The sequence below is a fragment of the Palaemon carinicauda genome, chromosome 4, assembly GCF_036898095.1.
Source record: "Palaemon carinicauda isolate YSFRI2023 chromosome 4, ASM3689809v2, whole genome shotgun sequence".
Classification (NCBI taxonomy): Eukaryota; Metazoa; Arthropoda; class Malacostraca; order Decapoda; family Palaemonidae; genus Palaemon; species Palaemon carinicauda.
The window spans coordinates 135,215,000-135,229,999 of record NC_090728.1 but is presented as its reverse complement, the minus strand read 5'-3'; positions in this window follow the sequence as shown (position 1 = coordinate 135,229,999).

The window sequence follows — 15,000 nt, the reverse complement described above, 5'->3', positions numbered from 1 at the left end:
GGATTAATCTTTGTTACAAGAGCCGTAGCCTACCGGAGGCGTCATGGACGCTGTCGCTTGCTAGGTATAAGTTTAGTTAGTCAGAGCGACATTCCCGGTTGTTTTGCTTTAATAAATTTTAGCTATTTAGCATTACATAGGATTTCCTTTCGTGCTTAGTATTATTTTGGCAAAGTATTCGCCATTCTGGCCTACGCTAGGCCATGTAGCCTAGTCATTTGGTCCTAGTACTTCATGCATGATTTTGCTTTTTCCGAGTGTATTAAAATTTTATTGAAGCTTTAGGCTATGTTTTATACATTTAAGATTGTGTGGAATATTTCCAAGATAGTATACAAGTGAGTTTCGGTGATCTAAGTAATCGATTCTCTTGGTGCCTAGGCTAAGTTGCTTATGGAGCCTTAGTATACTTTCTCATACTCCCCGCTTGCTTTTTTTTCTTCGGAGAAGGTATGCAATCCCTTTCCCTCTGTTTAAGCCTTGGGCTTATCCCTAAGTGGTTTTTTCCGAATTTATTTTCGATAAAACTATACTGGGGTGTTACTGTACCTTCCTGTTCCAGTAAGTCTGGTTCAAAGAGGGACAGAACAACAGAGTTTTTTAGTCTGAGTCTGTGTTTGTCTGGCTTGGGGTAGAGTCTCCCTCGCTGGCCTGACACAGACAAAGGTGGCTTAGCCTCCTTAGGTCACTACCGAAGGTTTCTGTGGATATGATTTGCTACCAGACTAGTCCTTGTTGCTGTTCTCGGGGGAGGATAAGTTTCTTTCCCTGGGAGTAGCAACACCCTCCTTGCTTTGGTGCTCTGGGAGCTGGCAAGTATTGCTGGCCTCCCCCCTTGGATCTCCCTTAGGCTGAGATGAGTTTCTTGGCTGCGGGTGATCCGTCACTAAAGAAAGGTTGGTAGGACCCTCTTTTGTCCCTTCCCCCTCTATCTCCGTAATGGCCTAGCCATTACAGTACTGTACTTCGTTCTACATCTGGACCTAGAATAGGTTAGGCCGTGGGATTGACTCAGCCCCTTGCCGGCCGGCAGTCTTATATTTTGAGTGCTGCCCGGACCTCCCTTGGTCCCTCTTCCATGCCTGCCTGTAGAGCCAGACGGCATTGGTCAGGAAGCCTGAATTAGATTCTCCCCTTCCTTATATGCACTCTTTCGGATTGCCAGGCTTGGAGGTAGTGTACACTCTTATCCCGGCATCCATCCCATTTTCTTCTAGTGCTGTACCCGACCCGGCTGCCGGCCTATGAGGCCGGCAGCCCGGTGGGTGTAGTCCTCTGGTTGTTTTGCTGCCGACTGGCATCGGTCTTGTACCTTTGCCGGCCGGCTAATGTCAGCCCTTGTCTGCCGGTCACCAAGAGTGTGGCCGGCAGCTGGGTACTACCTTGTGTAGTTGCCGGCCGGCAGTCATTGCCGGCCGGCATTGGCTGTTGAACCAGAGTTCTGCCGCCTTATAGCTGTTAAGTAGTATACTTTAAAGCTAGTCATGGTGTGTGCCGGCCGGCACGTAACCTCCTATACTGTACCAGTATTCTTCAATATAACATATACTGTAAGAAGAAAACTATTGTATGGGTTTTGGTACAGCACTGTGTGTTCTAACACTTTTGTGTTTTCTTGCACAAGTCCTTTGCTGTTGCCCTACAGATAGGAAAGTGAGTTCTTTCCTGTCTATTATCCAGGATTCTAAAATCATTGCTTAGGTGTGAGCTCCACCTGTTTCCTCTGGAAACTTTGCATTGGTTACTCTAGAAGAGATTAACCATTTGATTTTATTATCTGGAAGGCTGCAACAATGGGTTGTGAGGGAAACACAAGTGTGTGTCTTTCCTTTCTGAATTGTTATGCTATACTATGCATATCCAGTGATAAATAGTTCACTTGATACTCTTGGAAATTTCTTCTCTTTACAGTGTTTTCTGCAACGTCCGCAGCAAGAATCTCTGCGGACATGAGTTTTGTAGGAGACACGCAGCATGCGCTGTCTCCAAGGATGATCTCCAGTATTTGGACCCTCAGGTAAGTACTGTGTGCACTAACCTGATTATTGAGGCCTTTGATTCCCCTAGGACGGCGGAATCAAGGGATATAGCAAGGGAGAAGCTTTGTACCTGGGTAAGGAGCTTCCAAAAGAACACCTCTGGCCCTTATCTTCCAAGTGAGAAGATGAGGGCGTATCTTTTCCGTAAGGCATCAGCTGATGCTGTGATTCCCCAGCCTCAAGAGGAGATCCCCCAAAGTCAGATCCAGGTGGATGCTGAAGTCGCGGTCGCGATGCAAGACATCCAGTTAGATAACAGGATGTCTGACGTGGACGAGCGTTTGGAAGAAAACCTCCTGGCAGAAGGCCAGGATGAAGTTCAAGCCCCGGACGTCGTAGAGGAAGAGGTCGACGAGGAGTCGGCTACTCCGGTTCAGATTCCGGAGCCTATTCCCTCAACATCGGCCGGTCTCCCAGTAGAGCTGGGACAGGCCCTCTCTTCTATTGTTGGAATGATCCAACAAATGCAGGAGAATCAGGAGAAGGCGGCTGCAATGGAACTGCAGATGCAGAGCCTTGCAGAATCACATGGGCCCCAGAAAAGGCTCAATGTGAAAGACCTTTCCTTGTGCTCAGAAGCTAAACCATGTGTCCGGCTGAGGAAGGAACCAGCTTCAAAGGAGGAGACAGAGCCGAAGGAGGTCATAGTGATGGACCATACTAAGGCTCAAGCTCTGCTTTCATCCTCGTTGAAAGAGAGGGGCTTCTCTAACTCAAAAGTAGCTGCATTGAGCAAGAAGCTCCCTTGTGTCCTCTCCTGCTAGAGCCTTCCCCTTTTTACAGAAAGAGTTTGCGGCTGTACTAAAAGCAGTCGAGGCCGACAAGCCTTGCCCCTCCCTGAAGGAGTGTAAACCCTTGTCGCTGGCCTTACCTATGGACCACAAAGACTGGAAGGACGTCCATATTACGTTCTCAGTTGGGAAGTTCGAGGCTGATATTGCCGGACGTCAGTTCGGCGAGGACCTCCCTAAGCTGTCTGACTTTCTCTTGCAGAGAGAGTTCGAGACAAAAGAAAGACTGGCTGCCTCAATGTCTCTTCAGACTACTCTTGAGACGATGGCAAGTGACCCCAAGGTCCATGAAATGTTCATGGTGGTGGCCAAGACTCATCTGGCCACAGTGACGAAGGACCTTTATGGCTTGGTCAAGGCGAGGAGAGCTTGTAGGGAGTTCATGTTCACCTCGGCTACGGTGAGGCACGAGCCAAGGAAACTAATCTCCTCCAACTTTTGGGGCAAAGACCTTTTCCTTACCGATTTGGTCAAAGAAGTAGTTGATAAGGCCACCTTGGAGAATAGAAACCTCCAGAAGTGGGGCCTGGCTATCAAAAGAAAGTCTTCCCCGGATGAAGGTCCTCAACCAAAGAGGAAGACTATGAGGACTAGGCTACCGTCTCGGCCAGCCAAGCCTTTTAGACAGCAACAGCAACTGCAATTGCCATTGCCTCCAGTGCCCCAGATCGTGGCACAAACCCCGACCACTTTTCAGTGGGTACCCCAGGCCGTGTCGACACAGTCCACGGCATTCACCCCATCGTTCGAAGGGCAGTCTACTTCCTTTCGAGCAAAGCCTAGAGGGGCAGCCAGAGGCTCGTCTGGGCGCCACTCAAGGGGAAGGGGATTCAGGGGTGGTCGTGGTCAGGGAGGCAAGACCTCGGGACGGCAGTCCAAGTGGGATGATACCGGTAAGAGGGAGACTTCTGAAATTTCGGGATCGGTGGACCTTCGATCCCTGGGCCCACAGCCTACGCCAGAATGGACTGGGCTGGAGCTGGTACAGCACTCCACCCCCGGGCCTTCGGGTTTTCCAACACTCCACCCCCGTTCTGGAGGAGTACGTTCAAGAACTGTTGGAGAAAAATGTGATCCGGAAGGTGAAGTCCATCAAATTCCAAGGGAGGCTGTTTTGTGTTCCCAAGAAGGACTCGGAAAAGCTCAGAGTCATTCTGGACTTGTCGCCACTCAACAAGTTCATAGTGTATTACAAATTCAAGATGCTAACACTGCAACACATAAGGACCTTACTGCCCAAGAGGGCATATTCCGTCTCTATAGACCTGTCAGACGCCTATTGGCACATTCCAATCAACCGTCGACTCTCCCCCTACCTAGGGTTCAGGCTACAACGAAGACTATACGCCTTCAGAGCCATGCCATTCGGGCTAAACATAGCCCCAAGGATTTTTACGAAGCTTGCGAGCGTAGCTCTCAAACAATTACGCCTAAAGGGAATTCAGGTAGTAGCCTACCTGGACGACTGGTTGGTGTGGGCAGCATCCGAGACAGAATGCTTGCAAGCTTCCAGTCAAGTGATCTAGTTCCTACAGTACCTAGGTTTCAAGATCAACAGATAAAAGTCTCGACTTTCTCCATCTCAAAAGTTCCAGTGGCTGGGAATCCACTGGGACCTTTTGTCACGCCGTTTCTCCATCCCGGCGAAGAAAAGGAATGAGATAGCGGGTTCTGTCAAGAGACTTCTAGATTCTGAAAGGATATCAAGACGCGAACAAGAGAGGGTACTGAGCTCTCTCCAGTTTGCTTCGGTGACAGACCCAGTGCTAAGAGCACAGCTAAAGGAAGCAACCGGAGTTTGGAGAAGTTATGCATCAATTGTGCAAAGAGATCTGAGAAGACCAGTTCCGCTTCGGCTACGTACTCTTCTCAGGCCTTGGTCCCAAGCCAGACTTCTAAAGAAGTCGGTTCTTCTTCAGCCACCTCCTCCGTCGGTGACGATTCACTCAGACGCCTCGAAGGAGGGATGGGGAGGTCACTCTCATCGGAAAAAAGTCCAGGGGACTTGGTCCAAGCTATTCAAGACCTTTCACATAAACTTTCTAGAAGCTATGGCAGTGCTCCTTACCTTAAAGAAAGTTTCCCCGCGTCACTCGATCCACATGAGGTTGGTGATAGACAGCGAGGTAGTTGTGAGATGCTTGAATCAACAAGGATCGAGGTCACCACCTCTCAACCTGGTGATGTTGGCCATCTTCCGATTGGCGGAAAAGAAGAAGTGGTACCTGTCGGCAGTTCACCTTCAAGGAGTCCGCAATGTGATAGTGGACGCTCTATCCAGGTTCACACCGATAGAGTTGGAATGATCCTTAGACGCAGGATCATTCTCCTTCATTCTGAATCAAGTCCCAGAACTGCAGATAGACCTCTTTGCGACGAAAGACAACAAGAAGTAGCCCCTGTACGTGTCCCCGTACGAGGACCCCTTAGCAGAAGCAGTGGACGTGATGTCCTTCAACTGGAACAGAGGATCCAGGATTTATCTGTTCCCTCCTCAAAACCTTCTGTTGAGGGTCCTCAACAAACTGAGATCCTTCAAGGGGGTAGCGGCAATAGTAGCCCACAAGTGGCCGAACAGCGTGTGGTTCCCCCTGGCATTGGAACTACAGCTGAAGTTTGTACCGCTACCAGATGCAGTTCTGACCCAGCGAGTCCAGAAGTCGACTGTCTGCGCTTCATTACAGAAAACCCGGACCCTGCAGCTCATGATTTTCTCTCCCTAGCGGTGAGAAAGCGTTTCGGGATTTCGAAAGCCAGCATAGACTTCCTAGAGGAATATAAGTGCAAATCTACTAGAAGGCAATATGAGTCATCTTGGAGAAAATGGGTGGCCTTTGTCAAGGCGAAGAATCCGCAGGAGATCTCGACAGACTTCTGCTTATCTTTCTTCATACACCTCCATGGTCAAGGATTGGCAGCTAACACGATTTCAGCGTGTAAGTCTGCTTTCACAAGACCCATTCTATATGCCTTCCAGGTCGACCTAGGTAACGAGTTCTTTAATAAAGTTCCGAAAGCCTGCTCTAGGCTCAGACCTTCAGCACCTCCAAAGGCCATTTCATGGTCTTTAGACCAAGTTCTTCATTTCGCTTCTCTGTTGTGCAATGAAGAGTGTGCGTTAAAGGATTTGACACAAAAAGTTATTTTCCTATTTGCACTCGCGTCCGGGGCTAGGGTTAGTGAGATTGTAGCCCTCTTGAGAGAGGCAGGTCGTGTTCAGTTCCTGGATGGGGGAGAACTGAACCTGTTTCCGGATCCTACGTTTCTCGCCAAGAATGAGTTACCCACCAACAGGTGGGGTCCCTGGAGAATCTGCCCTCTGAAAGAAGATGCATCTCTATGTCCAGTAGAATGCCTAAAGGTCTATCTTCATAGAACTTCAGACTTCAAGGGTGGTCAACTATTCAGGGGAGAAACATCAGGTCAAAATTTATCTCTGAATCAACTCAGAGCAAAAATCACATATTTTATTCGCAGAGCGGATCCTGACAGTACACCCGCAGGTCACGATCCGAGGAAAGTTGCCTCATCCTTAAATTTCTTTAATTGTATGGATTTTGAACATCTCCGTTCATACACTGGCTGGAAGTCTTCCAGAGTGTTCTTTCGCCACTATGTGAAGCAAGTAGAGGAACTAAAGAGATCTGTGGTAGCAGTGGGTCGCGTCGTTAACCCTACTGTTTAACTCTGCGAGGAACAGTGGTTTTAATTGGGACGATTAATTCCAGGGTGAGTATGTAGTTACATACCGTACTACAAACTAAGTGAGGGCGCTGAGTTGCCCATGTAGACTGTTCCATTTCCAAAGGTGAACCTAGCATAAGTGCAGACATGTGTGCCGAGCGTTTCTAACGCTAATGTCATTGATTTGTAATACAGACTTTTATGACTTTAATAACTCGGTATCATAAAAGTGGCATTTAATGTGTTTTCTTTCAGATAAACAAGTTCTGTTTACTATCATACTTATGCTTAAAGTTTTGGGTTATCCTCTCCTTATATATATATAATTGTGGTTAACCTGTCTGTTTATTGTCTGTCAATGAACTTGTTCTTGAGAACCTTGCGTCTCCTTCACCTGTGTCAATTTATTGGTATAATTGAGCATTCATTCTATGTTCCTTATCTGGGATAATTCTAATAGAATTGTTCCTTTATGCAAGCTATGTTACATTGGTTTATGCTTTCCCTTAACGAGAGGACCCCGTCCCATAAAGGGACGAGGGCGGTTTTACTAGTTTCCTCCTATGCGGATATAAACCTTTGTCCAATACAAGTATTGTGCGGAGAACTGGTCGATATTTCATATTGACGCAGTGGTTCTTTACAAACTATACTTTACTTAATATAGGGCGAGACCACTATATTAGCTTGCCTGGTATTCATACATAGGTATATGTACTCTTCGAGACTTTAGCAGGACTCTTCCCTGTAGGGGGCAGGAAGCTCTAACATGGTTTATAGTTAGTTGAAAAGATGTATAACGGTAACATCTTAGGTCTCTAGGTCTAGTCGACCGGGAAAAATTACATCCGGGGAGTACGGCACGTTTTGAGACTCCACAGATACAGTAATGCTCTGGTATACTTCCATCAGGACGATATGGCTTGAGCCCAAAAAACGGATTTTGAGCGAAGCGAAAAATCTATTTTTGGGTGAGATGGCCATGTCGTCCTGATGGACCCGCCCTTGCCTTTCTAGGAAAGGGCTGTAGGACCCCTCCTTACATACAGTATCTGTACCACCTCGTGTACACTACAAGGAATACAGATGGCGCCAGGATTGGCGCCAGGATTGGCGCCAGGCACGCTTACGAATCGGGAGATAGGGAGCCTTGGGAGCGGCTCCCCCTTTTTCTTTCCCGAATTCATTTCTTGCCAATTGCCCCCTGCGAGACGAAATCTCTGTTCGGGATGCAGATTGCCATGTGGCATGTCAAGAATACGTCCTCTGATATGTCGCGATATCCCTTTCAGGAGGGATATTCGCTCCAGGAGTTAGAATTCTGGTACCTTAAGGTAAATTCTCTGGGAATATCGCCGTAGTTGTAATATACCCTAGGAAGCTACCCTATAGGAACTTCCATCAGGACGACATGGCCATCTCACCCAAAAATAGATTTTCCTCTTCGCTCAAAATCCGTTATATATATATATATATATATATATATATATATATATATATATATATATATATATATATATATATATATATATATATATATATATATATATATATATATATATATATATATATATATATATATATATATATATATATATATATATATATATATACTTTAGCCATAAACATGTGATTAAGGATGAATGTTCAAATGGGTACATTAAAAAAAAAATAAATACCTAACAGACATTGTCAAAAACAAAGAAAAATGCATGGAAAATACATTGCTAGCAAATGATTATATGGTACCCCCCAAAAAAATACTGATGTATATATGATTAGGTAACTTGTTAAAGAATAGTTGTCATCTTTGTCAAAAATTAGATTATTATAATACAGTAACTAATAGGAATATTGGTTACCTTGGTAAAGATATAATTTCAGTGCACAAACAAAAATGCCTGGTACGTACACGCACCACGGTTTCGTATATTTATATATAGTGCTTATATGTTTTATGAGATGACAATAGATTCTTCATTTTAACATTTAGGTCTTATATATTGTATTAGGTGCCCAACAAATGATTTTTTTTTCTTTAAATGTTTTCAAAATGCAAATGTCTTAGAGTCTCTTCATCTACATATTACTAGCGTACTGAATGCTTTTCGTGCACAACACTACTCCAAAAAATTTTACTCCTGCGAACGAATACAAAGGCTAATTTCAAATGGCTCTAAATTGAAACAAATAACGAGTTTTGTCAGGAAATGGCAAAACGTTCTATTTGAGCTACATCTGTCTATGCCTTAACCTATGCTAAAAAAAAAATGTTAACAGCGATAAATATCATCACCGTAACGCTGATTGCTGCTAGTGACACGTAGAAACGAAGATCTGCATAAGTCGGTGACGGGTGTTCCATCTCGGTTAATTTCATCAACCGCTTAGCCACTCGTGCGTTGTATGTGGAAGGTAAAGATGGGATTGTCGTGGACCACGTGAAATTCGCGAAGTAGGGCCAATTTCTGATGATAGTGTTAATTCCTCGGACCGTGTAATTTGTGGACGTACCGATTACCGATGCAACCATATGCTACAACGAAGATTTAGGAATAGGACGTGGATCCGTCCGGGCATGATACAGTGAAGCTGGCCTGGTCATATCCTATCCACGAGCCGTTGTTCAGTTTACAATTGAACTTATCGTCAAAAGGGATAAAGTTTTTTTCAGACAATTTTCATGTGTATGGGAGAGAGCACCGTTGAGCACTGAATCCATTTTTTTTTTATGGAATTCAAAGGAGTCAGCTGTACATATTTCTTTATTCATTGCGTCTGAACACTGAATTAATTTATTTAAGTCTTCAGTGACCGTATATGTTTCCTAATCAGGGGAAATCAATACGTGTCCTGACAAACTGGATATTTCTGGGCTTGAGTTATTTTTCATGAAAGTCGGAAATGGTGATATCTTGTATGATTGCCAGGCATCGGAGGAATCAAAGGGAATTGTAATCATAATCCTGTAATTTTTAACGCTTTCTGTAATTTGGCTGTAATAAAATTATAACCTATGTGCGTCTAACAAAGGAATATAACCTATTTTCTCCTGTCCGTTCTCTAGAATTACCGTTAAGTCTTTTATCGGCAACAAATGCGGTGAGAGAACACCTTTAGTCGCTAACGTAATAGCTTCCACATAGTCTTTTGATTTCTCAATGAAATGTGAAATTTTATCATGGATATGATCTATTTTTGAATTATAATACATTAACGTTGCCAACAAGTCTTGTACTTCCATAATCTGACTGATATTACTAGAATATTCGTTCACTGAACTCATAATTTGATTGATATAAGCTAACTGATTCCTTAGTTCTGATAAAACTAATCCGTTTTCATTGTGTTAAAAACTCAATTTTCTTATTTTGATTACTAATTTCAAGATGATTTGAAATCCGTAAGCCTAAACTTGCAACAGATCCAAAGATGTTTAGTGCAGCAAAAATAGAAGGGTTACGTTTTTCAAGGTTAGTATGTCTTACTGTCCACATCAAAAGGTCGCGAGCCAAAGATTCTGCCTCGTAAGTCTTATTTTGTAAGTCTTGGGATATCATCTCTGCGACTTTTAGTGTCGGTGCAAGCAAACTCTCTGTATTAAAAGGAAAGTGTCTTTTATGCATTTCATTTAATGAAGCAGCAAACCTTGAAAAGTCGCTCTTTAAGCTAGTGACGTTATTTTCAGGGAGAAAAATTTCTTGCATGCGTACTTCTATAACTATATTACTTGCAGTAATAAATACGTCTTCTGTTTCTTTCTACTATAGTGCTATATTTAAAATCTATACTTTTAATTTTAGAGCTCTTCCCACACGAGAAAAATGTCTGAGCGAACAATATCACTCCTAACAATAAAAACTTCATCTTGGAAACCTGCAATGAGAAAAATATATGTAATTACTCTTGTATGAAGAAGAAAAAAATGTTAACATATAAGTTTCATAGATAAAAAAGAAAATTCCCTCACTTCCTTCTCTCTTATTTTAATTTCTTATGTGAGCCAATGGTACAATCCTCTCATCAGTGGGTTGATATACGTTTTGAACTCTAAATCTATTGGCCATTAATGTTTCCAAAATGTTAAATGGGCTTTCAATCTTAGGTGTTAGTTTATAATTGAGTCCTTTACCTACATTTACCTGTATGTATACATTATCACCCACGGTATATGTTTTAGTTGGCTTCGCTATTTTATCATGATTCCTTTTCATTATGATTTGTGATTCTTCTAAATTCTTTCGAAGGATATCAAAACGACTTTTGCTTGAATTTGTACATTCTTTTAAAGGATTTGATAAATTAGTTGTAGGCATTAATACATGGAAAGGCGTTCTAACTGGGGTACCATACAATGCCTCGTGCGCTGACATTTCAATTGATATATGATATGAGTGATTCAGAGTACTTCGTACCGCAGGTATTGGAATATCCCAGTTGGGGTCTGATCTCCCTAGTGATAATCTTAATATGTTTAAAACCTTCCTTTTCACTCTTTCCACTAGCCCATTCGACTTTGGGTGATAGATCATGGTATTGATTTGCTTTATGCTAAGGAATTCACACAATACGGTTAGGAAATGATTATTAAGTTCTCCACACGAGTTTGAGATTATCATGTGTGGAATTCCATGTTTATAAATGTAACACTGGTAAAACTTCCTAGCCCATTCAATCATAGTTTTAGTTTTAAGCGCTATCAGTTCTGTATATCGAATCAAAGCATCTACAATTACTGAGGTACTTATTTCCTTTGTCTGACTCGTAAAATCCTGTTAATAAATCTAAATGTATCCTTTCAAATGGTTGATTGGGCACGGGATAATCCCCTAGGCTGATGTGTGTTTTCGTGTGCCCTTTGTTTTCCTGACAAGTGCGACAATTAGCTATGTGTTTTTTTTATCTTTAAGCATCATATGCCAATAAAGCAATGATTTGGCTTTCTGTGACATTAATGAGAACCCCGGGTGTCCATGCAATGGATTTGCATATAACCAATTTAGGACAGTGGATATAAGTAAGATTGGTAGCCTACCACTACCTTGTCGTTAGTCAACTGTGGTGTATTGCGGGTTTTCCTTGTCACGGATCTACACATAATATTGTCTTTCATTATATAATTCTGCTGCGTATACTTTATATAATCCTTTTCCTTATGATTTCCTTCCAAAGCATTTATATTTTTTTCTAATTTCTGATCTTTTCTTTGCTCAGTCTGTAATAATTCAGCACTCCAGCCCAGATCTTCCTGTTCAGATACAGTTTTAAAAATGGGCATGGATGTTGATATATCTATTAATTCAGCTAATGGCTCCGTACAAGATGACACGGGGTTGCATGATAATGCTGCAGCAATGATATTTGCTTTCCCTGGTAAATACACGATTCTCGCGCTAAAGTCTTGGATGATCAAATGCCACCATGCTCGTTTGGGGCTGTGACTAAAGACTTTAAAGAAGTCGTTTAGGGGTTTATGATAAAAAAGAACCTTGACGGGATAACCATATATTATGAACTTAAAATTCACTAGTGAATTAACAATAGCTAGCCCTTCCTTGTTTATTACTGCATACTTACTTTCGGAACTTATTAGTTTTCGTGAATAAAAAGCTATCGGGGAAAGATGTTTTTTAATATTGCGGAAGCAATACCCCACCTACTCCTAAGTCCGATGCATTTGTTGCAATGAAGAATTCCTTACTGAAGTCAGGAAATTTTAAGATAGGAGAACTACACAGTTCATCTTTTAATATATTAAATGCCTTTTGATGCTGCTCAGACCATATGAAATCTACACCCTTCTTCGTAAGATCAGTTAGGGGAGCGGTCATTATTGAATAATTGCGTATAAAACGCCTGTAATATCCACTACACCCCAGAAATTGCTGTATTCCCTTGACATTAGTAGGGATCGGAAAGTTACGGATAGCCGACACCTTATCGTGGACTACTTTAAGACCTTGACTAGACACCGTAAAACCTAAATAGACTAATTCTGTCTTGAAAAATTCACACTTACTAATCTTTACCCTTAAGTTATGTTGTCTTAGTCTCTGTAGTACTAGTTCTAGTTTACGTAGATGTTCTTCTAAAGTATTGGAAAAGATTACAAGGTCATCCATATAGGCATGCAATATATCCACTAGCAAGTCTTCAAACACTATATTAATAATTCTTGTAAATGTTATGGGAGCACAACGTAAACCAAAAGACATACGTAAAAATTCATAATGTCTCCTGGCTGTGATGAAGGCAGTGAATGGGATACGATTTTCTTCTAATGATATCCGGTGAAAGCCTTTAAGTAAGTCCAACTTAGTAAAATATTTATTCTGACCTAGCAAAGATAAAATATCGTCAGTACATGGCACTGGGAATCGATCAGGGATCGTTTCCTCATTTAGGCGACAGAAATCTACGCAGATACGCCATGTTTGTTCTTTTTTGGGTACAACTATTAATGGAAAATTATAAGGGCTCTTCGATTTCCTAATGACTCATTCTTCTAGCATTTTACCTACTTCATCATTTATATCATTCTGAAATTTCATAGGGAGTCTGTACGAGGGTACACAGATAATTTTCTGCTTGTCCTTTAACCTTATTTGATGTTCGATAACATCTGTTTTTCCTAAGGATCCATCCGTAGTGGAAAAAACATTATGATATTCAGTTAAAAGTCCAAATATTTCTGCTGAATTTCTTCTTCTTGAATGTCTTTATTGATTTTATTTTTGGTAGATTGCAAAAGGGATTCATCCGCAACTGATTGAGAGTGATTGATTTCAGCGACGGTAAGAATACGATGTTTATAAACTTCTACATCCAAGATATGTGGATTTTTGTGAATTACTAAAGTGGTATTTAAATGATTACAGACTTCAATATTACATTGTTGTTGTGAGCCTACTGTATAATTAGCTTGTGTAATGGACAATCCGTTAGTTTTCAAAGTGTTGGAAAGGATTATTATTTCATATCCCGGTAACGTTTTCTTTACTTGCACTTAAATTCGAAGTTAAGTTCTGCTCGATAGATTGCGTGCAAGATGATATTATGGGTGAACGAAAATTCTGTTGGGTCGCGTATATTATTTCTTTATTAAAGAGACAAGTTATTGATTCTTCAACGTACGTCACTGTTTTATTTGTCGTCTCCCTTTTATCCAAAACTGATTTTAAGGCATTAGAAGACTTATAGAATTTTCCTTTGATATACACGCCGTGCTTGGCAGGGGCTAAGACAATGTTTTGATTGACCATAGACGGGTATCCTATATTTAAAGCTGGATACATATCAATATTTTGTACAACAACAAAGTATCGGCAAACGTGCGCTTACCAACCTAGTACTGAACATGAGTTACGCCTATTACATTTAATTCATTATTTCCTATACCCGAGAGCCTTACTCTGGACTTCTCTATAGGGAAGTTCGAAAACAAGAAATAATGTGTCTTCAAATCCATGATATTACGTGGACTACTAGAGTAAAAAAATAATGTAAAGGATCGGTGTTCTAAATTTATAGCATATAATGTTGGTCGTAACTCATTTTGGCTTATTATTGGGTGAATTTGTTGCAAATCTACAGGAGTATGCACTGATTTATTTGATTCGGTCGCGTGTTTTTTAGAAAAATCTATTGCTTCACAATGATCTGATGAAACAATAAATGGATTATTTAATACTACTGATGTTGATATGAATGACCCAACATCACTCTCTTCCCCATTGGAGTTAATTATGTGGTATTTGGTCTGCTCTGCACATTCTGAAAATCAGTCTGAATTTGCGAGTTCTGGCTAGATGGCCCAGGATCAGAGTTATTTGAAGACCTTTTTGTTTGTTTTTTATTTTGAACTGCATTGACATTTGGCTGTTTCTTCTTATTGAACTGACGATTTTCTTTTTATTTCCATAGGGAACCGATTGTGGAATTTACTGTGTATTTCTAGGATTTTGTTGTTGATTACGCGAGTAGCATCGACTATATGAATGAGTTGAACTATTATGTAACGAACAATATCGCGTTCTGCAGTCTGCAATCAAGTGACCTTGACATTTGCAATTATAACACGTTATTCCTGCAACTTGACTATTATTAAGTATTTTTACTTGTTGTGGCTTAGTTTTATTTTTTGCAAAAACTTGTGTAAACAATGGATCAAGATCAGTACACTTAGACATGTGTTTCTTTATTTGTTCATACACATCCAATTCTGTACTTTCAGGCGTTAACTTTTTATCAAAACACTGCACTAAAACTTCTTGCAACATAAGTATCATGCAAGTTAAATACACTAATCATAAGAAATCTTCCATGGAGAAGTTATCTCTAGTAACCTAAGTGGAATTACCTAAAATATCTTGATACTCGTTTAGCTTATCGGCAATGAGAGCTGCTTTCTCTATAATATTAAGCTGAGTTAAAATGGCTTGATCAAGTGTATTTCTTAATGTTAAAACTACATCTAAGACTTCCTC